The sequence below is a fragment of the Pleurodeles waltl genome, chromosome 11 (assembly GCF_031143425.1).
Source record: "Pleurodeles waltl isolate 20211129_DDA chromosome 11, aPleWal1.hap1.20221129, whole genome shotgun sequence".
NCBI classification, from domain to species: Eukaryota; Metazoa; Chordata; class Amphibia; order Caudata; family Salamandridae; genus Pleurodeles; species Pleurodeles waltl.
This window is the reverse complement of record NC_090450.1, coordinates 110223559-110251067: the sequence shown is the minus strand read 5'-3', so window position 1 is coordinate 110251067 and position 27509 is coordinate 110223559. Positions and strand designations below refer to the sequence as shown.

Below are 27509 nucleotides of genomic sequence, written 5' to 3'. Positions count from 1 at the left end.
CAATGCTATGTGGGTACAGTGTTTGTGACACAGAGTCCCAAAACCAATCCAAAAATCTAATGCCACTCCACAGTTTGAGTCATGTAAATGACCTATGTTTCTCTTGTGGCAGTGGAGGACCAGCAGACCAAGCAGCATGAGTTCACATATTTCCATTGGTTAATTGCACAAAGGTGTCCAGTTCAAGTGTGTGGCCAGGTGTACCCTGTGTCATTATTGGGGTCCATGTTGTCACAGTTACGTGCAGGTCTAGTCATGAGTCTGTGGAGCCAATCCCTGCATTAACAGAGTATCCTTCAAAGCAGAATTGAACGAAAGCCAAACAGGAATTGACAACACACATGGGGATAGTCCAGCTATGGCACTGCAGAAGTTTTATGAGACTGCCAATAGGGCAACCTTGGTGTGCTCACAAAGTTAATGAATCTGTAGTTTTCAACCCCCAGGTTTGTAGGAAGGTAGCCGCTTTCTAGACTTGTTACCCCCACTTTTGGCCTGTTTGTGAGTATATGTCAGGGTGTTTTTACTGTCTCACTGGGATCCTGCTAGCCAGCACCCCAGTGCTCATAGTGAAAACCTATTTGTCAGTGTGTTTTATATGTCTCATTGGGACCCTGCTAGCAGGGCCCCAGTGCTCATAGGTTGTGGTGTAAATGTGTTCCCTGTGTGGTGCCTAACTGTGTCACTGAGGCTCTGCTAACCAGAACCTCAGTGCTTATGCTCTCTCTGTCTTAAAATTGTCACTGCAGGCTAGTGACCATTTTGGCCATTTTGTTGGGGCACATTGGAACACCCTTATAATTTCCAGGTATATGGTGCCCAGGCACCCAGGGTGTTGGGTTCCAGGAGATCCCTATGGGTGGCAGCATTTCTTTTGCCACCCATAGGGAGCTCAGACAATTCTTACACAGGACTGCCACTGCAGCCTGAGTGAAATAACGTCCACGTTATTTCACAGCCATTTTACACTGCACTTAAGTAACTTATAAGTCACCTATATGTCTAACCCTCACGTGGTGAAGGTTATGTGCAAAGTTACTAAGTGTGAGGGCACCCTGGCACTAGACAAGGTGCCCCCACATTGTTCAGGGCAATTTCCCTGGACTTTGTGAGTGCGGGGACACCAATACACACGTGCACTACATATAGGTCAATACCTATATGTAGTTTCACAACGGTAACTCTGAATATGGCCATGTAACATGTCTTAGATCATGGAATTGTCCCCCCAAGCTAAAACTGGTATTGGGGTGCCAATCCCATGCATCCCCGGGGCTCCAGCATGGACCCAGGGTACTGCCAAACTAGCTTTCTGGGGTTTTCGCTGCAGCTACTACTGCTGCCAACCCACAGACAGGCTTCTGCCCTCCTGGGGCCTGGGCGGGCCAGTCCCAGGAAGGCAGAAAAAAGGATTTCCTCTGATAGAGGGTGTTACACCCTCTCACTTTGGAAATAGGTGTTAAGGGCTGCGGAAGAGTAGCCTCCCCAGCCTCTGGAAATGCTTTGAATGGCACAGATGGTGCCCTCCTTGCATAAGCCAGTCTACACCGGTTCAAGGATCCCCCAGCCCCTGCTCTGGCGTGAAACTGGACAAAGGAAAGGGGAGTGACCGCTCCCCTGTATATCACCACTCCAGTGGTGGTGCCCAGAGCTCCTCCAGTGTGTCCCAGACCTCTGCCATCTTGAATGCAGAGGTGTGAGGGCACAATGGAGGCCTCTGAGTGGCCAGTGCCAGTAGGTGACATCAGAGACCCCTCCAGATAAGTGCTTACCTGGTTAGGTGGCCAATCCTCCTCTGAGGGCTATTTAGGGTCCCTCCTGTGGGTTTCTCTTCAGATAACAAATGCAAGAGCACACCAGAGTTCCTCTGCAGCTCTCTCTTTGACTTCTGTCAAAGACCGACCGCTGACTGCTCCAGAATGCCTGCAAAACCACAACAAAGTAGCAAAGCAACTACCAGCAACATTGTAGCGCCTAATCCTTCCGGCTTTCTTGACTGTTTCCTGGTGGTGCATGCTCTGAGGGCTGTCTGCCTTCACCCTGCACTGGAAGCCAAGAAGAAATCTCCAGTGGATTGACAGAATCTTCCCCCTGCTAATGCAGGCACCAAACGTCTGCATCACCAGTCCTCTGGGTCCCCTCTCATCTTGAGGAGCGTGGTCCCTGGAACACAGGAGCTGGATCCAAGTGACCCCGACAGTCCAGTGGTCCTTCTGTCCAAATGTGGTGGAGGTAAGTCCTTGCCTCCCCACTCCAGACAGTAATCCTGTGTACTGCGTGATCAGCAGTTGTTAGAGCTTCTGTGCACTTTTGCAAGGAATCCTTCATGCACACCATAGCCCAGATCCCCAGCACTCTGTCCTGCATTGCTCAACTCACTGAGTTGACCACCTGCTTCGTGGGACCCTCCTTGGTAGTGTTGAGATGACTGCTGTGCTTACGTTTCTTGCAATGCCTGTTCAAGTGCTTCTGTGGGTGCTGCCTGCTTCTGCTTGGGCTCTCTGTGCTGCTGACTACCCCCTCTGTCTCCTCCACCAAGGGGCGACCTCCTGGTCCTTCCTAGGCCCAGGCAGCACCCATTTTCATCAACTGCGACCTTTGCAGCTAGCAAGGCTTGTTTGAGGTCTTTCTGCATGGAAACAACTCTGCATCCTCCAAGATGCCGTGGGACATCTTCTGTGCAAAGTAGAAGTTCCTGGCGTCTTCCGTTGTTGCAGAATCTTCAGCTTCTTACACCAGGAGACAGCCCTTTTGCACCTTCATCTGAGGTTTAGTGGACTCCTGCCCCCCTGGACACTTTCGTGACTCTTGGACTTGGTCCCCTTCCTTTGCAGGTCCTCAGGTCCAGGAATCCATATTCAGTGTTTTGCAGTCAGTTGTCTTTGCAGAATCTCCTATCACGACTTTAGTGTGTTTCCTGGGAAGTGGGGTAACTTTACTTCTACTTTTCAGGGTCTTGGGGTGGGGTATCTTGGACACCCTTAGTGTTTTCTTACACTCCCAGCAACCCTCTACACACTACACTAGGCCTGGGGTCCATTAGTGGTTCGCATTCCACTTTTTAGAGTATATGGTTTGTGTTGCCCCTAGGCCTATTGCATCCTATTGTATTCTACAGTGTTTGCACTACTTTTCTAACTGTTTACTTACCTGATTTTGGTTTGTGTGTATATTTCGTGTATTTTACTTTACTTAGCTCCTAAGGGAGTATAACCTCTGAGATATGTTTGACACATTGTCACTAAAATAAAGTACCTTTATGTTTAGTAGCTCTGAGTATTGTGATTCTTATGATATAGTGCTATATGATATAAGTGGTATAGTAGGAGCTTTGCATGTCTCCTAGTTCAGCCTAAGCTGCTCTGCTACAGCTATCTCTATCAGCCTAAGCTTCTAGAACACTACTAATCTATTAATAAGGGATAACTGGACCTGGCACAAAGTCGTAACTACCATCAGGTACCCACTATAAGCCAGGCCAGCCTCCTACAATGTTTCATCACAACATTTGTGTTAGAAATGGGGTTTTTGGTTGGCAGTCAGGTTGCCCTCTGTCCAAGCAAGAACCCTCATTCTAGTCAGGGTAAGTCACACACAATCCAAAATCAGCCTGTGCTCCCCCTCCGGTAGCTTGGCACGAGCAGTCAGGTTTAACTTAGAAGGCAATGTGTAAAGCATTTGTGCAATAAATCATACAATACCATAATATAACACCACAAAAGTACACCACACAGGGTTTAGAAAAATATATAATATTTATCTGGATATTTGCAGGTCAAAACGATCAAAGTTGCAATATGAATTTGTAAAGATATCACTGAAAAGTGATATAAAGGGGGTTATTCCAACTTTGGAGGAGGTGTTAATCCGTCCCAAAAGTGACGGAAAAGTGACGGATTTACCACCAGCCGTATTATGAGTCCATTATATCCTATGGAACTCGTAATACGGCTGGTGTTATATCCGTCACTTTACCGTCACTTTTGGGACAGATTAACACTCCTCCAAAGTTGGAATAACCCCCAAAGTGTCTTAAGTCTTTAAAGAGCAAATAAAGTGTCTTTCAAGCACAAAGTACCTGGTTTCTGGTGGGAAATCTCCTCAGAGAGCCACAGGAGAAGAGATACGTGGAAAAATGGTGTGTGCGTCGATTTCTCCTCAGCACACACAGACTTGCGTCGTTATTTTTCACGCGGGGAAGTCGGGCGTCATTTTCCGGCACGCAGACAGTCTCTTTCTGTGGATCGCGGGGATTACCAGATGGCCCGGGTCTGTGCGTGGATTTTCCTGCTTGTTTTCCGGCTGCGCGTCATTCTGCGGGGCGGCGCGTCAAAGTTTCGATCTCACGGCAGGCGTTGCGTCGATTTCTCCTTGGAAGTCGGGCGGCGTTGTCCTTGCGAGGCCGTGCGTCGAAGTTTTGGTCTCACGGCAGGCGTCGCGTTGATTTCTCCTTGGAAGTCGGGCGGCGTTGTCCTTGCGAGGCCGTGCGTCAAAGTTTTGAGCTCACGGTAGGCATTGCGTCGATTTCTCCTTAGAAGTCGGGCGGCGTTGTCCTTTCGAGCCCGTGCGTCAAAGTTTCGGTCGTCCCGAAGGCGTTGCGTCAATCAGCGTCGGTGTGCGGTGTTTTTCTTGCCGCGGAGCAAGCTTTGCGTCGAAAATTGTGCCGCACGGAGCATCCAAGTAAAAGCGAGAAGTCTTTTTGGTCCTGAGACTTTAGGGAACAGGAGGCAAGCTCTATCCAAGCCCTTGGAGAGCACTTTTACAGCCAGACAAGAGTTCAGCAAGGCAGCAGGCCAACAGCAAGGCAGCAGTCCTTTGTAGAAAATCAGACAGGTGAGTCCTTTGAGCAGCCAGGCAGTTCTTCTTGGCAGGATGTAGTTTCTGGTTCAGGTTTCTTCTCCAGCAAGTGTCTGATGAGGTAGGGCAGAGGCCCTGTTTCATACTAAGTTGTGCCTTTGAAGTGGAGGTGACTTCAAAGAGTGTTTAAGAAATGCACCAAGCCCCCTTTCCGTTCAATCCTGTCTGCCAGAGTCCCAGTAGGGGGTGTGGCAGTCCTTTGTGTGAGGGCAGGCCCTACACCCTCCCAGCCCAGGAAGACCCATTCAAAATGCAGATGTATGCAAGTGAGGCTGAGTACCCTGTGTTTGGGGTGTGTCTGAGTGAATGCACAAGGAGCTGTCGACTAAACCTAGCCAGACGTGGATTGAAGGGCACAACAAGGTTTTAGTGCAAAGAAATGCTCACTTTCTAAAAGTGGCATTTCTAGAATAGTAATATTAAATCCGACTTCACCAGTCAGCAGGATTTTATATTACCATTCTGGCCATACTAAATATGACCTTCCTGCTCCTTTCAGATCAGCAGCTGCCACTTCAACAATGTATGAGGGCAGCCCCAATGTTAGCCTATGAAGGGAGCAGGCCTCACAGTAGTGTGAAAACGAATTTAGGAGTTTTACACTACCAGGACATAGAACCACACAAGTACATGTCCTGCCTTTTAACCACACAGCACTCTGCTCTAGGGGTTACCTAGGGCACACATTAGGGGTGACTTATGTATAGAAAAAGGGGAGTTCTAGGCTTGGCAAGTACCTTTAAATGCCAAGTCGAAGTGGTAGTGAAACTGCACACACAGGCCTTGTAATGGCAGGCCTGAGACAAGGTTAAGGGGCTACTGAAGTGGGTGGCACAACCAGTGCTGCAGGCCCACTAGTAGCCTTTAATCTACATGCCCTAGGCACATGTAGTGCACTCTACTAGGGACTTACAAGTAAATTAAACAGTCAATCATGGATAAACCAATCAATAGTACAATTTACACAGAGAGCATAGGCACTTTAGCACTGGTTAGCAGTGGTAAAGTGCCCAGAGGTCAAAAGCCAACAACAACAGGTCAGAAAAAATAGGAGGAAGGAGGCAAAAAGTTTGGGGATGTCCCTGTCAAAAAGCCAGGTCCAACAATTTGTTTACAGGGTGGACTCTAAAATTCCCACTGCAACCGGGACCATCAGTGCCTCTGTGCTGATTAATCTCACAGCTATTCACCACGCAAGCCCCATCAATAGGTTGGGGCCGATGTGAATCGGTGTGTGGACAAACATGTTTTGTCCTTTCATGCACATTAGCAAACGTTGTTTGTTGTGCTGGAGGCATCCTACCCAATCCACGCATACAGGTATGGTACACTGTCACTGTTTGTCACTCATGGATACATGAAACCCCGACAAGGGATGGGCCTTGATTAGGCTATTTGAAGACATCTCCCACACCATGATACAATAAGTAAACTGATTACGCTATACAATCTATTTGAGGATTCATCATAAACCTACCAGACACAATAAACCAGGAGGAAAGTGAGCGCATGGAAAGCAAATATGGAACAAATGTAGCCACAGGAGACCTTTATGGTAACACAAAGACAGGAACCAATTAGGCTAACAGGATGGAGGCTCTGTCAGGAACTAACATAAACAAGGCCAATATACAGTGAGCAGACTTTGTCTGGGAAAAGCTGGAACAACACTGTGGTAAATGAAAACTGTATTTGTCCTGTGGGCTGCAATGTTACAAAATAACCCAAAGCCTGTGTTACACAAGTGATTTATAGGGCAATGCATAACAAGGATATACATATAATGGCAGCTTCTGAGCCGTTCCAGGCAGCAGCAAGAGCAGTGCAGGTTCAAATGGCTGGTCTGCATGGAAGTGCTCACAGGTGTATGCAGCTTTAGTCTCTCACAAGTCCTGTAGGTGAGAATCAAGTTCACAGGGCCAACAGTACCTTTCACGTGGGAAGCAATGGACAGGTGATTAAAGGTCCTACAGACTACGAGGTAGTGCATTATCTGACCTGAAGTCCATGCAGACAGATGAACTATGATTATGGCATGCCATACTAAAGAGGGAATCACACTGGAGTCAGAATGTGAGTCTGGGTGTGTGTAGATGAAGGATTATCTGGCTACAACTAGTCCATTTCCAGAGCCCCCTAGAGAAGGGTGGGGAGAGACTGAAAACATGGCAGTGGCAGGACTTATGACCTGGGTTGGACTGCGCAGGGCATGTCTTGTGAGCAATGCTTGTCATACCTGGGGCACTCGTGCTATCCATTTGCAGTTTACATGGACTTCTTGTCACACATACTCCTTGCAGAGATAGCTGATGTCACACTTACTGCTGTCAAGGGTCTGGTCATACATTCCTGTTACCAATGCAATGGCACATCCACTGCTGCATGTATGAAGCAGTTTTTAACCTTCTGAATTATGGTGTCTTAGTTGTGTGCCATATGCTGCAATGAACCATGTTGCCAACGTGTATGTGTGCCATAGCTGTGGTCCTCTGATATTGACCTTCAAATATGAAATGGACAGGATATATGTCATTTACACTGTGTGTGAATTTGGCTGTACATTCATACCCATCAAATGTGATGTGGATTTTTCAGGATCCTAATCTGTATAGCCGCAATTCTCCATGAGGCTAAACTCAGATTATGGATCCTAGGGATAATGTGATGCATAAATAATTACCCAGACCCTGATTTAGTGATTAGAGTAGGTGTTTAATGACATATGGTAAGACAGTGGTGATGATGAGTAGAGTTAAAAGAAGTTTTGTACAATGTGTTGTCTCCAACACAATCCTGCTGCAGTGTTTGAATGGTCCCCCTCATGTTGATGGACAACATTCCTCCTCTTCCTCCTCTTCAGGCATTTGTGGGTCTGGTTCATAGAGGGGAATGTTCCTCCTTACACAAATGTTGTGCAGGATGGCACAGGTCAAAATGATCTCGCAGACCATTTCAGGTGAGTATAGGAGGCCGCCTCCGGTGATGTCGAGGCACCTGAATCTTGACTTCAGGATTCCAAAGGTCCTCTCTACTATGGTGCGTGTCCTCCGATGTGCCTCATTTGTAGGCATGCTCTGATGCTGCGCTTGGGTTTGCCAATGGGGTCATGATCCAAGGTTGCATCCCATACCCCTGATCAGCTGAAAGAGTAAATGAGTGAAACATTTTGATGGAGCTTACACCATGATTATCACTTTACATGGTAGTTGTTCTCTTGTGTTGTCTGTGACTCATCTGTGTTCGTGTTATTTTGTGGAATCCTTGGCTTCTAGGATTTACCATCGGCATTGGGATGTTTCATTATCTGAACTGGTGTTTGGCTGATTGACCCGATGTACCCAGTATTTTTGTTGACTTGCAGCACATTGTGTACTCCCATGCATTATGCCATGTGAAAGAGGTGTCCATGTGTCTTAACTGGGGGTGACATGATACTTTCATACACAGAATCAATTCCACAGTGGTGGTAACATGGTTGCATCTATATGGCCTGGATATCCCATCCAATTTAACATATGCAATAGAGTTTGTAAAACATCAGTGAGGCCCTTTGATTTGGCTAGGTGACAATGTGCAACACATCTCCATAAGTTGGCAGCACTGATGTGTTGACAATTGACAATGCACAAAAATCCCATGTGTGACAAGTTCTCTGGAGACCTATTTATCTGCCCTTACCAAGTTGACTCATGTTCAAACGTGTACCTACACTACTGAACCTGGTCCAGTTGAGCTGGCTAACTTGGTTGTGGGGTTGACGGTTTGAGTGTCAGAAGGTCCATATGCCAGTACATCTGTTGTGTACATGTATAATTGTCTCAAGCCGTATGTGTAGGAATGTGCACTTTGCAATATTGTCACATCAATATGTGTTCTTAGCACAGTCCACTTGCTTATTGGTAGTGGGCAATGTCAGACCAGGAGTGATGTGAGATGTTGATACAGCCTCAGTGATTTCATGTCCCATTCATTAGAGTCATCATCATCATCATGCTATGTGTGTCATGCTGTTATACCTGCAGCAAAACACATTGCAATCCCCTTACACTGTACATATTGTTTGGAAGGGTGTGTGATTGAGTGTTATTGATGTGATATTGTAAGATTAATCTTCCAAGTTGTAATGGCAGTTAAGGCCATGTCATTGTCACTGTGTGGTTATAAATTGTTCCCTTGTGTCTGGGGACTGGCATCTGTTGTTATCTGCATCTGTCATTTGTCCATAGGTGTGTATCCCATTGGGTGAGGATATCACACGACTAGCAGTGTCACAACCTCAGTGTGTTCCTGGCCACATGTCAATGTAGTGGTGTTTGCGTTGTGTGTCCTACAGGGTTGCTGTGTGTATATAAGTAGGTTTCTGTACTTACCAACAAGTAGGCCATTGCCATATTGTCCATCCTGGAAGTGTGGATTGATGGTGCAGTGGCGGAAGCTGAATGAATCATGTACACTCCCAGGATACTTTGACACAATGTTGTTGATCAAACCCTGCTGATCGACAAATGCCTGCACATTGAAGGAGTGTGTATGCTTCCTGTTGAGGTATAGATGCTCCGTTGCAGCAGGTGGCACAATCCGTACATTTGTGCAGTCAATGGTACCAAGCACGTGTGGGAAGCCGTTGATTTAGTAGAAGCCCTGTTTGGTCTCCTGCTGTTTCTGCTGTGTGTTGGGGAAGCTGATGTGGCGGGGTGTGAGGGAGATGATGGCATCCAATGCCTTGAGTAGGAAGGCAGAGAATGAGGGCTGTGAGATCCCGGCAACCAGGGCACCAGTGGTTTGAAAACAGATACTTGCCAACATGTGGAGGACAGCTATCAGCTTGGTCTCTGGTGGAATGATGTGGGGTGTCTACAAGCTGGGTGCCAACTGTGGCCCAATGTGGCACAACAGCTGCTGAATGGCTTGCAAGTTGAGTCTGTACTCTTGGATGATGTCTTGTTGCCTGAGTCCCAGAAGGGTTGTCCTGGTCCTGAATATCCTCTCCTGCCTTCTGCATTGCCTTTGGGGACCCTGCTGGTGTGGTGGAAGTTGCTGCTGTTGGTCCTGTGCTCTGTGTCTCAGTGCATGCTGGATGAATAGCACCTCCATGTCTTCCTTTTTGAGCTCTGCTGTTGCTTCTGTGTGTTTTCCTTAAGTACAGGTGTGTTTGCTTCATTTTAATGCCTGTCCTGTCCCAGGCGTTATTTTTTTACGCAAATCGGGATGTGCGACATTTTCTGACTCCGACTCCCAGCCGTGCAACATGTTTACACGTTAGGATAAATATGGCATACAGGTGTTTAAGTCATATTTTGGACGGGTGCACCTACTTGCATGTCATTAACGCAAGGCGGTTTCACGCATCAAGAAAATGACGCACACAGCGGAATTTTGGCATTCACGGGGTCGGGCATCAAAGTTTAAATATGGTGTAGGGTTTCCACCAAATTTGCGTCAAAGTTTTTTTACGCAAATTCAGCACAGGCAGAGAATAAATATGCCCCTTAGTTTTTAAGGTTTGAGGTTGACTTCTCATTTTCCTCTCAAGACTGTCCAATTTATTTGAGACTTTTTTTCTTCTCCCTAAGAATGCTTCCAGTGCTCTTTATGCATTCGAAACTTAAAAGATGGAGAAATGTAACTGCTGAAATAGAGATTATTGCTCTGATTTCTGATTGCTCTATTCTGTATCTGTGCCATCATGTCAATTTATACATTTATCTATATTGTTTATATTAAGGATTCTGTAATAAATTGTTTAAACTTATTTTTTATCTAGGACTCGTTTATTGAGTGGCCCCAGTTCCTATCTGAATTCACTCCCAATCAGTAACTTTAATGTCTGAAAGGGTACCCTTCCAACAGAGCGACAGAGTCGGATTGCCAGAGTAAAAATGGAGGGGGCGTAAATGATTTCGGTTTAGTAAATTATTGAGGTTTGGCTTCCAGAATGTCACAAACCAAAGTTTAATAAGTCACATATAATGCATTCATTTTTTAATGTGTAAATTGTGCACCCAATATCAACCATCAACAGCAAGGTCCTGTTCTACTTTTTAAAGTGATGGACACTCTCTACTGTAAATGTTTGTTATATGTAAATATGCTATTGGTGTGTCTAAAAGAAATGCAAACTGTAAAATGTATGTTAAATGGCGACTGCTGATTTCCTTACACAGTGGAAGATGAGCGTTTACATGAACAAAGCATAAACCAAACGGCTGGATACCACAAAGCACCTGAAGACTATACTTGTGGACAGATTGAACAATTGTTGCAAATGGTGCAGCGATTTCAGGTCAGTGCAGGGGGGATATAAAGAGACACAAGATAAGCTATGCTTTGTGGTGACAATCTGAATATAGATACTCCTCAGTGCAAACGTGACAGAGGGCTTCAATTATACTGCTGAGGAAACGCATAAGTGATGAGTTGGTATTTGCTACAACAGTGAAAAATATCTTGCAGCATAGCTTAGGGCCAGATGTAGGAAGTTGGCAAATTGCGACTTGCAATTTGCGAGTCCGAGCGACTCGCAAATTGCAACTCGCAATTTGCTATGCAGAACGGTGTCTCAGACACCGTCTGCGAGTCGCTATGGGTTCGCAAAGACCCACCTCATTAATATTAATGAGGTGGGTCGCAAATTGCGGCCCCATAGCGACTCAGGGCACTCACGGGTATGGAGGCCTGCTGGGAACAGCAGACCTCCATGTTCGTGACTGCTTTTAAATAAAGCAGTTTTTTTTTTCAATGTGTAGCCCGTTTTCCTTAAAGAAAAACGAGCTTCACTTAGAAAAAAAAACCGAAACCTTTTGTTTTGGATTTTTTCAGAGCAGGTAGTAGTCCCTTGGACCACTACCTGCTCTGAAAAAATAATTTGGGGTCCAGTCACAAAGGGGAATGGGTCCCATGGGGACCCCTTCCCGTTTGCGAGTGGGTTACCATCCACTTCAAGTGGATGGTAACTGCGACTCCATTTGCGACCGCGTACGCGGTCGCAAATGGAGTTGCATACCACTGCGACTCGCAAATAGGAAGGAAACACCCCTTCCTATTTGCGACTCTGAAATGCATTTTGCGAGTCGGTTCCGACTCGCAAAATGCATTTCTGCATAGCAAACACACGTTTGCGACTCGCAAACGACGATTTTCGCCGTTTGCGACTCGCAAACTGTTTGCTACATCTGGCCCTTAGTGCCTATTTTTAAAAATAGAAACAGTGCATCCTTTCATTTCCTAATCTAAAATAAAGTGTGCATTCCTATAGTAGGTGACAGCCAGCAAATTCAGACCCTGATTTATACTTTTTTTGCGCCGCATTTGCGTCATTTTGTGACCCAACAGTGTTGAAAACTTACAAATGTACTTTAAAAATGTAAAGTATGTTACCATGACAGTGCATTATGGGTAGTGTAGTCAAAAAGTGAGCTTAAGAGTCTTATGCACCTCTATTGAGGCAGACAACACGAAGGTAAATAAAATGTATCTCATTTGTCCCACAGATCTCCCTGAGGTACCTATTGGGGACCCCAATGTTGAAGGAGTGGATGATGCCAACATGGCAGCAGAAGAACCCATCCCTATAGACCCTTACCGGAGCACCACACCACCACACTGTAGCACCATGTCAATGTCATCAGAGCGTGCAGCAATAGAGGATGATGTTGTCCGCCTGCCACCAAGTCCAATCCCACAGTCAAGCATGACTCAACACCAGCATCTTCCAGTGCATGGGTGAAGGAGACATCATGAGGCATGTGATACTGTTGAGGATGATGGCAATGCACAGGTGTTTGTTGGTTTAGAGGCATACCTGTTTCAAAGTCAATGCCTGCAAAATTAACATTTAACAATATTCACCAGGAATATGCAGAGCATATGGCAGAACATGTAACTTGGCTTTAACAACATTGGAACACAATTTGCAGTAGAAGTGCTATGGGCAGCACAGATTGCAAGAGACCCAGGAGATGCCCCTCAGGATTAGTAAGGAAACCGCTAGTGTGAGAAGCGTTTCAGCCATTGATGCCCATGTCTTGTACCGCAGTAGCTGCCGCACCCCTGTTGAAGACCAAGCAGGGACAGGACAGGACATGTTGGACATAGCCACATAAGGCAGTGATGCACACATATATGTAGTTTTGCATTTTTGATTGGCTATTATTTGTTGATATAACCAACACTAGTTTGTATTTCACTTACCACTTGGGAATGATATAGTTCAGAATGACACAACAAAAAGAGTATCCTGCCATTAAACGTTGGTTTAATGACAAAAACTGTGTCCGCCTGCATCATTTCAGTGAACGCAGTGTTACCCAAAACTTACCTTGCAAACTAATGTGTTGCTGTGTGATCCTGTTGGCATCTCCCCTCAACTGCTATGGCCGTCCTCTAGTCCATAGTAATGGTGTTTCTGACTCATCATTTTTAGAATCTGGGTCCCCCCAATTAAGGTGTAGCCTGCAGCCTGGTTGCTATGGTGTGTAGGGTGGCACTGGTTGCCACAATTTAGCAGGAACCATCTGGGGCATTATGAAGGCACCGACATCTTGATTGGAACATGCCAAAGGTATGTTCGATTACAGCTTTAGTGCGGTAATGGGCAATGTTGTGTCACCTCTCATTGTGATCTGCGGGGGCTAAATATAGGTTTGACATCCAAGGTCCTAATGCATAAGCACTATCTCCTGGGAAGAAAAAGATACCTGTTGGTATAGCAGTACCTACTGTTAGACAGACACATATATGTCCTTTGTGTTAAGGCATCACATCACCTAGTAGTCATCTTCAAACTCCCCATGTTCCAGGCATTGGTGTACTCCACTGTGCCTGAATATGTGTGTGTCATGGGTGATTCCTGGGTATTTTGTCACTTTATCTGTGCTGACATTACTGCCAACACACCACCTGGATGTTGAGGGAATGGGTACAGTTGCAATGAATGTCCTCTTCGTTGAATTTGTCGTAGCTATCAAGCCTGCCATTTCCAATTGTGGATCAGAAATAAGACGACGAATGGTATTTGTGAGTAGCTACCTTCGTTCGACTTTTAGATACACAGGCAAAATATTACCACCACGAAAAAACACAAAGAAATGGGCCACAAGAGTACACCCTTGTAATGTGAATTATGGCGCTAAGTAAAAATGTCTTACAAATTAGCAGCCACCGTTTGCTCACTAGCATGCATTATCCATAACATTATTTTGTAATTGACAGCCTTACACCACCCTAATGGCGTGAATTTGGGAATAATGCAAAACTTGGGGCAGTAAAAGTTCCCTTGGATGTACTTTAATCCTTATTTTCAAAAGGAACATTTAACCTCAAGCTAGAGCTTCTATTTTCTACTTATTTTTGTTTCACAGCCATCGATGTTCCACAATTACCACTGCGAGCCTGTCAATATAAATGGCTTATAACAAACCCATTTGTCAGGGGATATTTTGAATTCCAAGAAAAAGTTAACTCTCAAGACATACCAAAGTTGCAAATGATTCTGAGAACAATTATTTATACAGTCTTTACTGCTAGTCTGCGTTAGACATTCAAGAAAGCGATCTCATTATTTTTTAAATGTCATGTACTGCTCAGTCAAGACCAATATTTGGTGCAAAGAAATGCAATGCATAGCAGTTCAAAGTTTAAGAAATACATTACCAATCTGAAATTGATTATTTTTCATGGAATTACATTGATGTAGCCCTCTAGAAAAAGAGGTGGCATAGTGAGAGCTGTTTTTTTTCTTTTAAATGTAAAACAATTGTAATGTTGATTAATAAACAATTGGCAAACGTAACTCCAGTTTGAATGCACGAGATGACGAATTTCACAGTTGTACGTCTTAAGGAGCTTCTGTCTATATGCATTATTTAAGCATTCCCCTTCGGGTATAAATTAATTCACTAAAACGTAAATTCAGCAACTTAATTTGGTGACCTTGTAATGACCTTTGTTCTATAGGGATATCAACTTCAATCATGGATAGCACTGTATCATGGTCTGGCATGCAGGTTGCAAAACATGTTTGTCTATGCTACCTTAATACATGATGCCCGAGGATATAATTTAATAAACAAGGTGAATGCCCTTTAAAAGCAATCCTCTCACTCAACTAAAGCTCACCAATCAAGGTGAGTATAATAAAACCACCTGCGTCTAAATGCGCATTTGTTAGCAACCGTCCGAGTTGTTTTTAAAAGTTTTCAAATATTTGTTTCTATTACGTAATTAGCATAGAACATAGTTGAGTACCTTCTATGTAAACTAAATGATGCCGATTCTGCATTCGAGGCACGTGCTGAATAACATCTTTTTGTTTGACAGGTTTTAACATTCTTGTGAGCAATGCACTTATGAAAAGCAACAGAAGAAAAATCTGGCGTGAGGAGGGAGGGAGTGATAAAGACATCTGAGGGCTCCTGGCGTAGCTGTTAGGTGGTTGTGCAAATAAGTCAATACCCGTCTGACGGCAAACTGATAAATTAAATCCGTATGCACTAAAGAGTGGGAGGGCAAATACCTGAAAAGCCTTAGGGAATATATAATCCGGAAAAAGCATAGCTTCTTGTATGTATTTATTCATCATAAAATAGGCTGCTGGAATTATGGAGCATTGGAGGACAAAATTATGCAGCAGAGGTGGTTAAATTGTACTGAAAGAAATGTTTTATCTTGAGGCAGAATGTGACAAATTCTGTGGCACTAATATTCCACTGTTTTGTTATTTGAATACTCACCTTAATAAATCCTTGAGGAATGTTTCACCTCACTGATGGCGCTTTCAAACGAGAATACGCAAATCAACAACTACTAGGTCATCAATTAAAATACGCGAAGGGACTACAAGTGCGTGGTACCAGATATACCGCCATGATCAATGACCATGCAATAATCAAGACACAGTCATATCCTCTTTCCTAGGGATTCTGGTATGTGCCACCTATAGGGAAATACTGGTGCTTTCCAGTGAAATACTATTAGAAACATTTATCATACTATGCGATAGAGTCTATCATAGATATCCATTATTCATAAAAAAAATAACAAATTTCTTAATTAATTGGTGATTTTATAAGCGACCCTTTACCTCCCTCAGGCCAGTTTTAACCATCAAAATAGCATGTCTGTGCACTGTATGCCAGATCACCTGACAATTGTTTTAGAAAGAAAGTTTTATAAAGCTCATGGCTACTCGGGAGTGTCCTTGGATTAAGCAGACTAAAAATAGACCCAATCAAGAGCTAGCTTACTGAGAGGCAGTTTGATACAGTCAAGTTTTACTATTACGTTTGAAGGCAAGTTTGTACTTCATACCACGTAGATCCAAAAGAAGTGCACTCCTCACCTTGGCTACAAACAGGGTGAAGGAGGAGCCACCCAAGATTTTTTTCTTAAATTGTGGCAGCACGATGCCCGAAGAGCCTAGGGATCTGCCAGGGTAATATGGAGTGAGCCTGCTGGCCAAGTATACTGGACCAACTGATAGAAGGCCCTATGAGCTAGAGTGAGAATTTTAACCTGAACCTCTCTTTAATGGGCAGCCAATGCAGCTCCTTAAAGTGATGATGGATGTGCACCCCTCTGGGGACTTTTAGCTGTAGCTGAGTGGCTGCGTTTTGTACCAACTGAAGTTTCCCTATCTAGTAAGAAAGAAGACCCATGTAGAGAGAATTAGCATAATCTAGCTGGGAAGTGGTGAGATCATAAGTGATCATCTTCTGGGCCAGAAGTAGGTGTAAAAATGTCTCCATAGACTAGAGAAATCCAAAGCAGGCACCAACCACTGCTGTCACCTGAGGCAAGAAAGAAATAAGGTTGTCACATTTAATTATCATGTAGCTGGGGATGGAGAAGTGGGAGTAAGATCAGGCTAACAGTATACATCCCAGAAGACGGGCTGGGAACCAAATAGCAAAATCTCTGTTTTCCTGGTGTTGCGCTGTAGCCTACTGTTTCACATCTACTAAAAACAGCAGCTAGTCAGGACTTAAGCTTGCTGTCAGCATTGGCCTCATTCGTGTTCAATATTAGAAGGATCTGCATATCTTCAGCATAGAACACAATCTGTACGCTGAAGAATTCCACCAAAGACGCTATGGGGGTCATATAAACATTAAAAAGCATCCAGCTCAGGGCAGAGGCATGTGGAACCCCACATTTTAGAGCTTTAGGATCCGCAGCAAATGACAGCACCCAAACCGACTGGCTTCTGTCTGTCAAGAAAGAGTGGATCCAGGTTAGTTACGATCCTCGAATGCCTATATTTTCCAGACGCTGGAGGAGATTGGCCTGAGAGACAATGCCACAAGGCGGCAGATAAGAATAACAATATCAACTTGACCTATTTCCCTTGCTCCACAACCAGCTTGATGTAATCAGTGACCTGGACCAAGGTAGTTTCTGTGCTAAGATGCAGACGGAAGCCAGACTTAGATGGGTGCATGAGCTGGCCTTTGCTAAAACGTTTGACAGCTGGCCATCAATAATCTTCTTCAGCATTTTAGAAAAAACAGACAGTAGGAAGATCGGCCTGACGTTGCTCAAAACTTTCAATAAAGGCATCAATCAAGCTTGTTTGGAACAACTAGGAATAGCTGCAGATTGAATATAATTACCCAGGAGAAGGTTTAAGACAGATTTGATGGTATTCAGACAGGCTTTCAAAATTCAGGGATGGCTAGCATTGTCAAGAGAGCAAGTCGTACATGATTTCGTGGCTTGTCCAGACTCCTCTAAGGGAATGGTGGAAAACTCAGGGAGAGAGCAGGAAGAGGTTTTAGCTAGGCGGGTGGACAAATGATCTATCCAACTCAACAATAGAGAGCCCTCGGGAACAGTGGGATTAAGAGCTTCCGAAATACGAGTATTTTTGCTAGGAAAGAAAACAGATAGTTGCTCACACAGATTAGGCGAGCACATTAGAGGCTGTAGAAGAGCGTCCAGGTGAGAGAATTTCCTGACTATTTTGGAAATGTCTCTAGATTGATTGCCTGACTCAGCAATTTGGTTGGCAAAGAAGCTTGCCTGACCCTTCTTAATAGCTTGATGGTAGTTCTTCAGCACCTTTTTATTGAATAATTTGTCTCTGAGACAGTAATTCAGGTCTCTGCTCTTTCTTGAGAGCAAGAGTGTTTTCCATATGCAACAGCCAGGCGTTGACTGACATAGGGGGTTATTACAACTTTGGAGGAGGTGTTAATCCATCCCAAAAGTGACGGTAAAGTGACAGATATACCACCAGCCGTATTACGAGTTCCATAGGATATAATGGACTCATAATACGGCTGGTGGTATATCCTTCACTTTCACTTTTGGGACAGATTAACACCTCCTACAAAGTTGTGATAACTCCCATAATGTCTACTCAGTATCCCCACTTATCACAGGAGTGGATTTCTCAAGAAATGACAACATATCGCTGCTAGAGACTTTGGAACAATTTCTATAAGGCACATTTGGCACATGTCTTCTGAGGAAACCAGGACAATATTCCAGGGAAGATGGATAAAAGCGTGATTAGATCACTCAGTAATTATGATATCAACAATATTCAAAATGCGTTAGAGAATTTAGGGGGTCATTCCGACCCTGGCGGTGAAAACCGCCAGGGCCGCGAATGGCGGAAGCACCGCCAACAGGCTGGCGGTGCTTCCTGGGGATTCTGACCCCCTTCCTGCCAGCCTGTTTCTGGCGGTCTTCACTGCCAGGAACAGGCTGGCGGGAACGGGTGTCCTGGGACCCCTGGGGGCCCCTGCACTGCCCATGCCACGGGCATGGGCAGTGCAGGGGCCCCCTAACAGGGCCCCAGCCTGCTTTTCACTGTCTGCCTAGCAGACAGTGAAAAGCGCGACGGGTGCAACTGCACCCGTCGCACACCTGCAACACCGCCGGCTCCATTCGGAGCCGGCTTCAGTGTTGCAGGCCCTTTTCCCGCTGGGCCGGCGGGTGCTAACTTGGCTGGCGGGAACGGGAGTCCTGGGGCCCCTGGGGGCCCCTGCACTGCCCATGCCACCGGCATGGGTAGTGCAGGGGCCCCCTAACAGGGCCCCAGCCTGCCTTTCACTGTCTGCCTAGCAGACAGTGAAAAGTGCGACGGGTGCAACTGCACCCGTCGCACACCTGCAACACCGCCGGCTCCATTCGGAGCCGGCTTCAGTGATGCAGGCCCCTTTTCCGCTGGGCCGGCGGGCGCTAACTTGGCTAGTGCCCGCCGGCCCAGCGGTAAAGTTGAAATGGCCCCAGCGGTCTTTTGACCGCAGATCGGCCAAATGGCGGTTACCGCATGGCGGGCGGCTACTGCCGCCCGCCGCGGTTGGAATGACCGCAATAGTGTACAGATTATGCCAGCAGAATGCTTTGGTTGATTAACAAATTGACTCCGATTCCAGACAGCCATGTTATTAAATAAACCTTTGGCTTGAGGGTCAAAAGTGTTATCCAAATGAAGATTCAAGTCACATAAGACTGTGAAATTGGAATATCAACGGAAATATTAGGATAGACACTCGTCCAAAGAGGAGAGGAAATTTCCTACATAGCCAGGCTGGTAAATCAAAGAGCTGGATAGATATTTATTGGCAGATGGGGACAGACAAAAACCCAAGGATTCTGCCCCCTGTAAGTCTGTTAGCTCAATCAAGACACACTTGAAGCAGTTTAAAAAAAAAAAAACGCTGCTCTTTTCCCCACTCTTTCGAAGTGAAGCATAATGTAGCCTCCTAGAAATCTCAAGCGCAAAATCAGGAGCTGAGATATAAGACATCTATGCCTCTGTGAGGAGAAAATATCAAGCTCTTCCTCCAAAAGTGGGTCACAAATGTGCAAGACGTGATTGTGAAGAAAGCATATGTTGATTAAGGTAGCACAGACACCTATAGACACCTTTGCGTTTCTGAGATTAGATGATAGCATTCCAACCATATCCCACCCCAGGAGAAAGAATGAACAATGAGCGCACACATCAGGCAAGGATTCAGAAGGAATCATGCACATATGTCTGCAGTGTGTTCTAGAACACAGGGCAGGAGGAGAAGAGACAGAATAGAAAATGTGAAACCATTGGCAGAGGTGGAATGGGCAGAATAGCTGGTGCTGAGATCGGTCCGACCATGTGCTGTGCACTGGCGGGCAAAGACAGGCTTGCCTTAGGTGTGTCTTTGGTGTGCCAGCAGTGCACTTGCTGTGCGCATCCGCTGCGTGTTCGCACAGCAGCTCTGCTTATATGTGATATGGCCATCCGTTTACAAACGACTAGACCATTGCCAAGAAAGATTAGGGTCCCTTCAGGGAAATTGTCAAGGTGGTTCACAACAGAGCTGAAATTCACACACACCCACCCCCAATAAAATGTCAAGTGAAACCAGAAAAAAAATCCCACTCCAAAGGGCATATTTATACTTTTTGGTGCAGAACTGCACATTTTGCCTCAAAAAGTTTACCACCGGCTTCCGTCATTCCAAAGCTCCAGCCAGGTGCCAAATTTATGGAACACTGCAAGCCACTGCTAAGCTTGGGCTAGCGTTGAAAAAAAAGACGCTAGCCAGTTGGGGTTGGCAGTAGAGGAGATGGAGGTTGAGCATCAAAAAATGAAGCTAGGCTGGTTAGAGGCAAAAAATATGCTGCTAACCAGCCTAGCGTCATTTCTTGATGCACAACCATCCAAAACACATAACTCCTCTCTTATAAAAGACAGGAGTCATTCCCACCACCCCAATGGTCAGCACAGGGGACCAGTGTCCCCTGGGCATGGCCATTGCACCCAATGCCATGCAGGGGGCCCCATGTCAGTGCCCCCAAAAGCACTTACATTTTATTTTTACAAATACTTACCTATACTTACCCTACTTACCTGGGATAGGGGTCCCCCATCCTCTGGTGTGGGTGGGAATGTTCCTGGGGCTTGAGTGGGCACCTGTAGGCCCATTCCATGGTGTTTAGCCATGGAAATGGGTCCACAGGTCCCCTAACACCTGGTCTGACCCAGGCATTAAATAATGGCGCTAAGCAAGCTTAGCGACATTATTTGGGTCCGCCTCCCACCGGAGTCTCATTTTATCACGGGGGTTAAATATGGCACTATGGGGATAGCGTTAATTTTTTGGATGGGAACGCCTACCTTGCATCTCATTGAAACAAGGTGGGTTTACCCATACAAGAAATGGCACAAACTCCAAAATTTTTACGCTAAACATGTCTAACATCAATATATAAATATGGAGCTAAGTTTGCACCGCATTTGGGTAAAAAAAATGCTACAAATACGGTGCAAACAAAGTATAACTATGCCCCCAAATCTCTTTCAAAAAGTAAAGTGCAGTGTCATTTTCGAAAAGCCAAAGTGCACTTTGGCAAAATGAACTTCAACTTGTTAAAAACAGCTGATACAGAAAGTTAAAAATGGCATAGACACAACTTGAAAACAGGTCAAAATCACATAAAATAGTTTGGCAGCAGACAAGCTATAAAGGTAGGCACTAGTCTAAGCAAATGTCAGGATAACCGTTCTGCTTATGTGTGATATGGCCATCCCCTCATGAACGAATAGGCCACGCCTGCCAGCAAAGATGGCAGGTCGGTTCAGGCAAATTCTGAAGGTGCCTCGCAACAGAGCTGGAATTCACACACACCTGCCCAAATAAAGTGACATTTGCAACCAGAAATACAATCTTCTTTAAATCAATTTAAAAAATAAATAAAATGCAATGCCACTTTCAAAAACCCAAAGTGCAATGTGGCAACACTTCAACATGTTAAAAATACTGAATACAGGAAGATAAAAATGACATAGCAACACTTTTAAAGCAGATAACATTTGATTAAACCAGTTTGGCAGCAGACACGCTATAGATGTAGGCACTGGTGTTAGCTTAAACATATTTTGAGTTATACCTTTCTACAAGAGCAGGTCTTTTCATTTAATGGAATTAATACTACAGGTTCTTATTGACTTGCTTCCATATTAACCTAACTCCGGTATCTCGGCTATAATATAATCTCTTTAGAATGAAGACCAGAATTTGCCTGTCACAAGGCTTCAACAAGTAGGGTGAAAAAGGTGAACATCCTTGCTGGCATCACCTTTTCAGACTCAGATGACACTAGTTAGCCAAACCAAGGAAACAGTTCAATGTCACTGAGAACATTAGGGTACAGTATTGTGATCTATTCCTGTGATTGTCCAAGTCTGTGTGAAAGGGAAGAGCTGCGGAGAAAATCTTCAAGGAATAATACTTTCCTTAACTGGACCCAACTGCATGGTTCACTCAAATGCACCTAGTTGCTGGGTTAAATCCGTCTTAGAACACAGCAGCTACATTTCCTCAACCTGCTTAGTTCTAGAACCAATCTCCTCAATATTATGAATGAGCAAATCACTCATTGGACAAAGAAGGCACCTAGGGCCAGATGTAGGAAAGAACATTTTTGCGACTCGCAATTTGCGAGTAGGTGCGACTCGCAAATTGCGAGTCGCAAATTGAGAAGCAGGGACAATGTCAGTGTTGAGATAGCGACTCGCACCCGGAGTCGCAACGCAGAGAGCGAGTCCGCTGATTGCGAGGTCGCTTTTTGCGACCGTGCAAAAAACAAACTCGCAAATTGTGAGTGGGTGTCGCAAATTGCGAGTTGCATGTAAATTGCTTACAGGTGCCTCAGAACACTCCAGAAACCACTCCAGAACACTCTGGAAACACTTCCTGGCACATGATGATGACATCACAGCCAGGAAGTTGACAAATACACATGGGAGGAGGGAGGACCACACCCTTTTTTAACTGCTGAACTGCACACAGGTGAAACAGCAGCTGCAATGAAAGGCACTCCTAGGAAGAGAAAACTTAAATTCTCAGAGAGGGAGCTGGAGGTGTTGACAGATGAATGCTGTCAGCACTATGACAAATTATTTGGGAAGGCAGCCCAAAATGTGCCAGAAGCCACCAAGAGACAGCTGTGGCAGGACATCCAGGAGAAAATCAACTCCCTGGGGGTGAGCCACAGGAGTGTTGATGAATTAAAAAAACGGTGGTATGACCTCCGCTCCCGGACCAAGGAGAGGGTGGCTGAAAGGCTCCGGGAGATGAGAGGCACAGGAGGGGGACCATCTTCAGTACCACCACCCACACCCCTGGAAGAAAGGGTGCAGGAGACCCTGGAGCAGGAGGCAGTATCAGGATTTGGAGACCTGGACACCTCAGAGCCCAGCACATCAACTGGTGAGTACTATGTGACATGCCTGTACCCCTATCAATGCCATACCCCCACCCACCATGTAGACAGGGGCATGCTCAACCAAGGTAGCTCCATTTCAGGGTAGCAAACCCAGAATGATGCATTATGGGAAATGTAGTCAAGTAGGCAGTTCATAGGCAAATGTTTATTAGGAAGTGTGCAACCGATAGTAGTCACTGACAGTCTGTTCCCCATGTCCCACAGGTCTCCCACAAGACACCACCACAACCCACAGCAGCCAGCCCCATGAGGTCAGCTCAGGAGCCGCCAGCACTCCCACCTGCACAGCCAACATCATCCCTGGAATGTCCACACCTGCTCCAACTGTGTCCCAGGAGGCTGCGCCAGCAACAGGCAGGAGTGATACAGGTGAACACACAGGGCAACCACCGCTGCGCAGGCGACGCAGGCACAGGAGACCAGGGCTGCAGGCTGCGTCCGGCCATCAACCTCCCAGCAACAGTGAGGCACAGCTGCTGCGTGGTCAGCGCCTACAAAATAAAATTTTAGGGAGGATTAGTGGTGTGCTGCACCGCTTTGTCTGAAATAACGAGGCAAGCATGCAGCATCTGAACTCCAGAATCGACTTGATTGCCACAAATACTGGGGACCTTGCCCTGTCCATGAGGGATCTGGCGGCAGGACTACTGGCCCAGGCCGAGGGTGGGCGGCGCAGGGACCGTCAGCTCCTGCAAAGACTGGATAGGATGGCCACATCCATCGGCAGGCTGGCTATGAACACCACAGGCCTGTCGAGGAGGACAGTTGGCCTCCAGGTCGAAATGGGCCATTTTGCTGGAGATGTGGCTAGGGGCCTGGGACGTATCACACACGTCATAGACCTAATGGAGGCATGATATCTGTCCAGGGGCACAGGGGAAACACCCCAGGACAGCGAGGAGGGCTCTACAGTGAGCAGTGTCTCTGCCACTGATACTAGGGTGCTCCGGAGTACCAGGCAGAGCACAGCAGAAGCACCAGGGACCAGCCAGGCTGACAGGAGCCGCAGAAGGACATAAACATTACCCTGGCCCTGTTGATGTGGCACATGACATTAATGTGCCCCATGCATGGTTTGCATTTAGATGCCCATGAACAGTCATTATTTGTAAATAGTTCTATTTCTGCACAAATTAAATAGTTTTTTTATTCCACTTAACAAATGGAGTTTTTGGTCAGTAGGTGAGTATGGTTGGAGTTGACACGTACCTTCCAAAGTATTGGGTTGCGATGTGTTCCCGTCTCAGTCTGCCTTGATTAGCTATACTCCGATCCCCATGATGGCGATGTGGTTGCTCTTGCTCTTCATCATCAGGATCTGGGTCTGCAGGGGTGAGAGGTAGCCCACGTCGAGTGGCAATGTTGTGGAGGATGGCGCATGCAACCACAATTTTGAATGCTGTAATGGGGGTATACTGGAGGGCACCTCCACTGAGGTGGAGGCATCTGAATCTTGCTTTCAGGAGTCCGAAGGTCCTTTCAATGAAGTTCCTGGTCCTCTTATGTGCATTGTTATATCGCCTCTCACATTCATTGCTGGGTGTTAAAAACGGAGTCATAATCCATGGCCTTAGAGCATATGACCTGTCACCTGTTGGGCACAAACATTACACTGTTAGAAAGTCCTGGTTGGTGTGCACAGTGACCTGTCTGTATCTCTACAAGGTGTATGCAGCTCTACCTAGGAGGTATCCATCTCCAAACTCCCCACGTTCCAGGCGTTGATGTATCACACTGTGCCTAAAAATGTATGAGTCATGGGTACTGCCTGGAAACTTAGCTACAATGTCAGTGATGACATAATGGGCGTCACAAACAACCTGAATATTCAGTGAGTGGGTACACTTTCTGTTGCGGAAAAGATGTTCCAGGTTTCCAGGGGGGCATATTTGAATATGTGTCCCATCTACACATCCTATGACATGGGGAAAGTTTGCAATCCTGTAAAAGTCCAGCTTAGTGCTGTTTATTTCTGCCTCATTCCTTGGTAAGTATATGAATTGAGACATGTGTGTGACTAAGGCATCTAGGAAGGCCCTGAGGAACCTTGACACTGCACTTTGGGATACCCCACCTGCCACAGCAATGACCCCCTGATAGCTCCCTGAGGCCAAGAGGTGCAGTGAGCATAGCACTTGCACATGCGTAGGGATCGCGCAGCCACGCAGAGTCTGGTGTTCTAGCTGTGGTTTCAGTAAATCAATTAATTCTAGTATGGCTGCGCTGCTAAGGGGATATGTGTCATAGTTCTCATCCTCAGTTTGCTGAAAAAGACTCTGCCTTGTTCTATATATCTTCTCCTGTCTGTGGCCCCTCCTCCTCCTCTGCTGTGCGGCGTGGACTCTCCTCCTCACTGCTATCAGGTATATCTCCGCCATCTTGAGTAACCCAGATGCTTTCTGGGTCTCCTTTTATACTTTGGTTATGGTTACCACCTGCTCTCAGTTAGTGGTAAATTGCAAGTGCAAACTGGGCTTTTTGCGACTAGTCGCAATTTGTGAGTTGCAATTGCATAAGCTTTGCGACTCGCAAATTGCGACTTGCTATTTGCGGGTCGCAAAATGGGGTCGCAAATTTTGCGAGTCGCAAATGGCTCGCATCGCTTTTTGCCAGTCGGAAATGGGGTTTTTGCATCCCATTTCCGATTTTGCATAGTCGCAAACAGCGATTCGGGCCATTTGCGACTCGCAAAAGTTTGCTACATCTGGCCCCTACTATCATCTAGCCTTGCACCTGAGTTGATACCAACAAGGGCACCCAACAATCTTATGATACCTTGTACATGTAAGTCAAAGTAGGAGGACTCACTACTACAATATACTTTATAACTAGAGGAGTTTAAACCCATATCTCAAATGTAAGAGATTCTCATCCAGCATTTAATGACTCAATCATGCACACATGCCATATAATTTGTCAGTCAGTGTGGGGGTGCTTCAGGGTTCAACCTTTGCACATTAGTAGGGAAAAGTTTGCCACATCCATACTTTGTTCCAATTACATAGGGGTATCCCCTAGACTGTCTAGGAGAAACCACTTTAGGGAAAAAGCCACTGATGTCATTCCATCACGCCTTTGTCCCATGGTTGGAGTTTTACCACTATATGTGGCCACTGGAAGTGTACTCTCTTACTGGGGGATAAGCAGGAAGAAGGCAAATGTTTTATGTTCCTGACATGGTAGAGTACATTTCTCAATGTGTTTACTCAAAGTCATTAATTCTCTTTTTGTAAAAGTCCACCGAAGTTTGAAGTAGGCCTGGGTGGCACTTCAATATGCCAAAGTAATTGGAGTAATTATGGTAGTCCCACATTACTTTTGATGCGGAATTGGTGATATTGAGACTATGCCCACTCGCATAATTAAGAGTAATTATTGGAGGAAAATCCTATTGTGAGGGCGCATTTAGCAAGCACGAGCGTTCTCCTGCATTTGGCACTACTTTATAGTGCAAAATGCATCCTTGCATCTAATTTGGGTGTGAGGGTAAATTTTACTCTGAGAAAATAATGCTAAATGCTGATATTAAGTTGGGGAGAATCCTACCCCCAGTGCACATTTAGCGAGTGCAAATTACTGGTCAAACCTGCTATTCATTTTTTTGTACTTAACACTATTTCTTAGCAAAAAATGCATCTTTGTGTTCAAAATGTGGGACTTTTTCTGCACTAAATAGCACTAAACGCAGAATTACTTTTCTTGCATAATTATGCATAATCTCATGGAAACTTTGGGGGTCATCCCATGTCATTATGATGAATGGAAGTGCAAGCGTTAAGCCCAGCCCTAGTGCTAAATCAAGAACATCAGCAAAATGGTCAAGCTACATTGAGTGATGGGCCCACTGAGACAGTGGCAGAGACAGGGGCGGAGGCTCCTATGGTGGAACTCCTTCCTTCTGATACACATACAATATTTGGACTGAATACTCAATAAATCAATCAGTCAATCAAACAGGATATGTAAAGTGCGACTAATCCACCTCGAGGGTAACCAGGTGCTTGCAGGCCTCAGCAGTACAGTCAAAAAGACTGGTCTTGAGGACTCTGTGTAATTCCAGAGGAGGGGTGGTGGTCTGGAGATGCATGGAGAGGCTGTTCCATTTTTTTGCTGCTTTGTTGGAGAAGGCATGTCCTTCACTTTTGCTCTGGTGGATGTGTGGAGTGTGGGTAAGTGATAGAGAGGTGGAGCGTAGTCTTCTTGATAGTTGGTGGAAATTTAGGTGGTGGCTAATATAGATGTGTTCTTGGTTGTGTAAAGCTTTCTGTACATGGGTCAGTAGCTTGAATGTGCACCTCTTCTGCATGGAAAGCCAGTGGAGTTGCCTGAGGTGTTGTGTGATGTTGTATCATTGGGGAAGGTTGAGGATGAGTCTGGCTGTGGCATTCTGGATTGTCTGAAGACTTTGTGGGAGTTACTAGGCTATTCCTACA

At 45.6% G+C, this 27509-nt stretch overlaps 1 long non-coding RNA gene across 1 annotated transcript in view; it reads left to right on the top strand.

Annotated features, from left to right (window-relative positions):
• Positions 1–14645, top strand: part of LOC138266576 (uncharacterized) — a 232541-nt gene extending 217896 nt beyond the window's left edge. Inside the window, exons 3-4 of the long non-coding RNA XR_011199551.1 lie at positions 11022–11140; positions 12348–14645. This is a non-coding gene — a long non-coding RNA (uncharacterized lncRNA). The remainder of the gene's footprint in view (positions 1–11021; positions 11141–12347) is intronic.
• The last annotated feature ends 12864 nt before the right edge of the window (positions 14646–27509 follow it).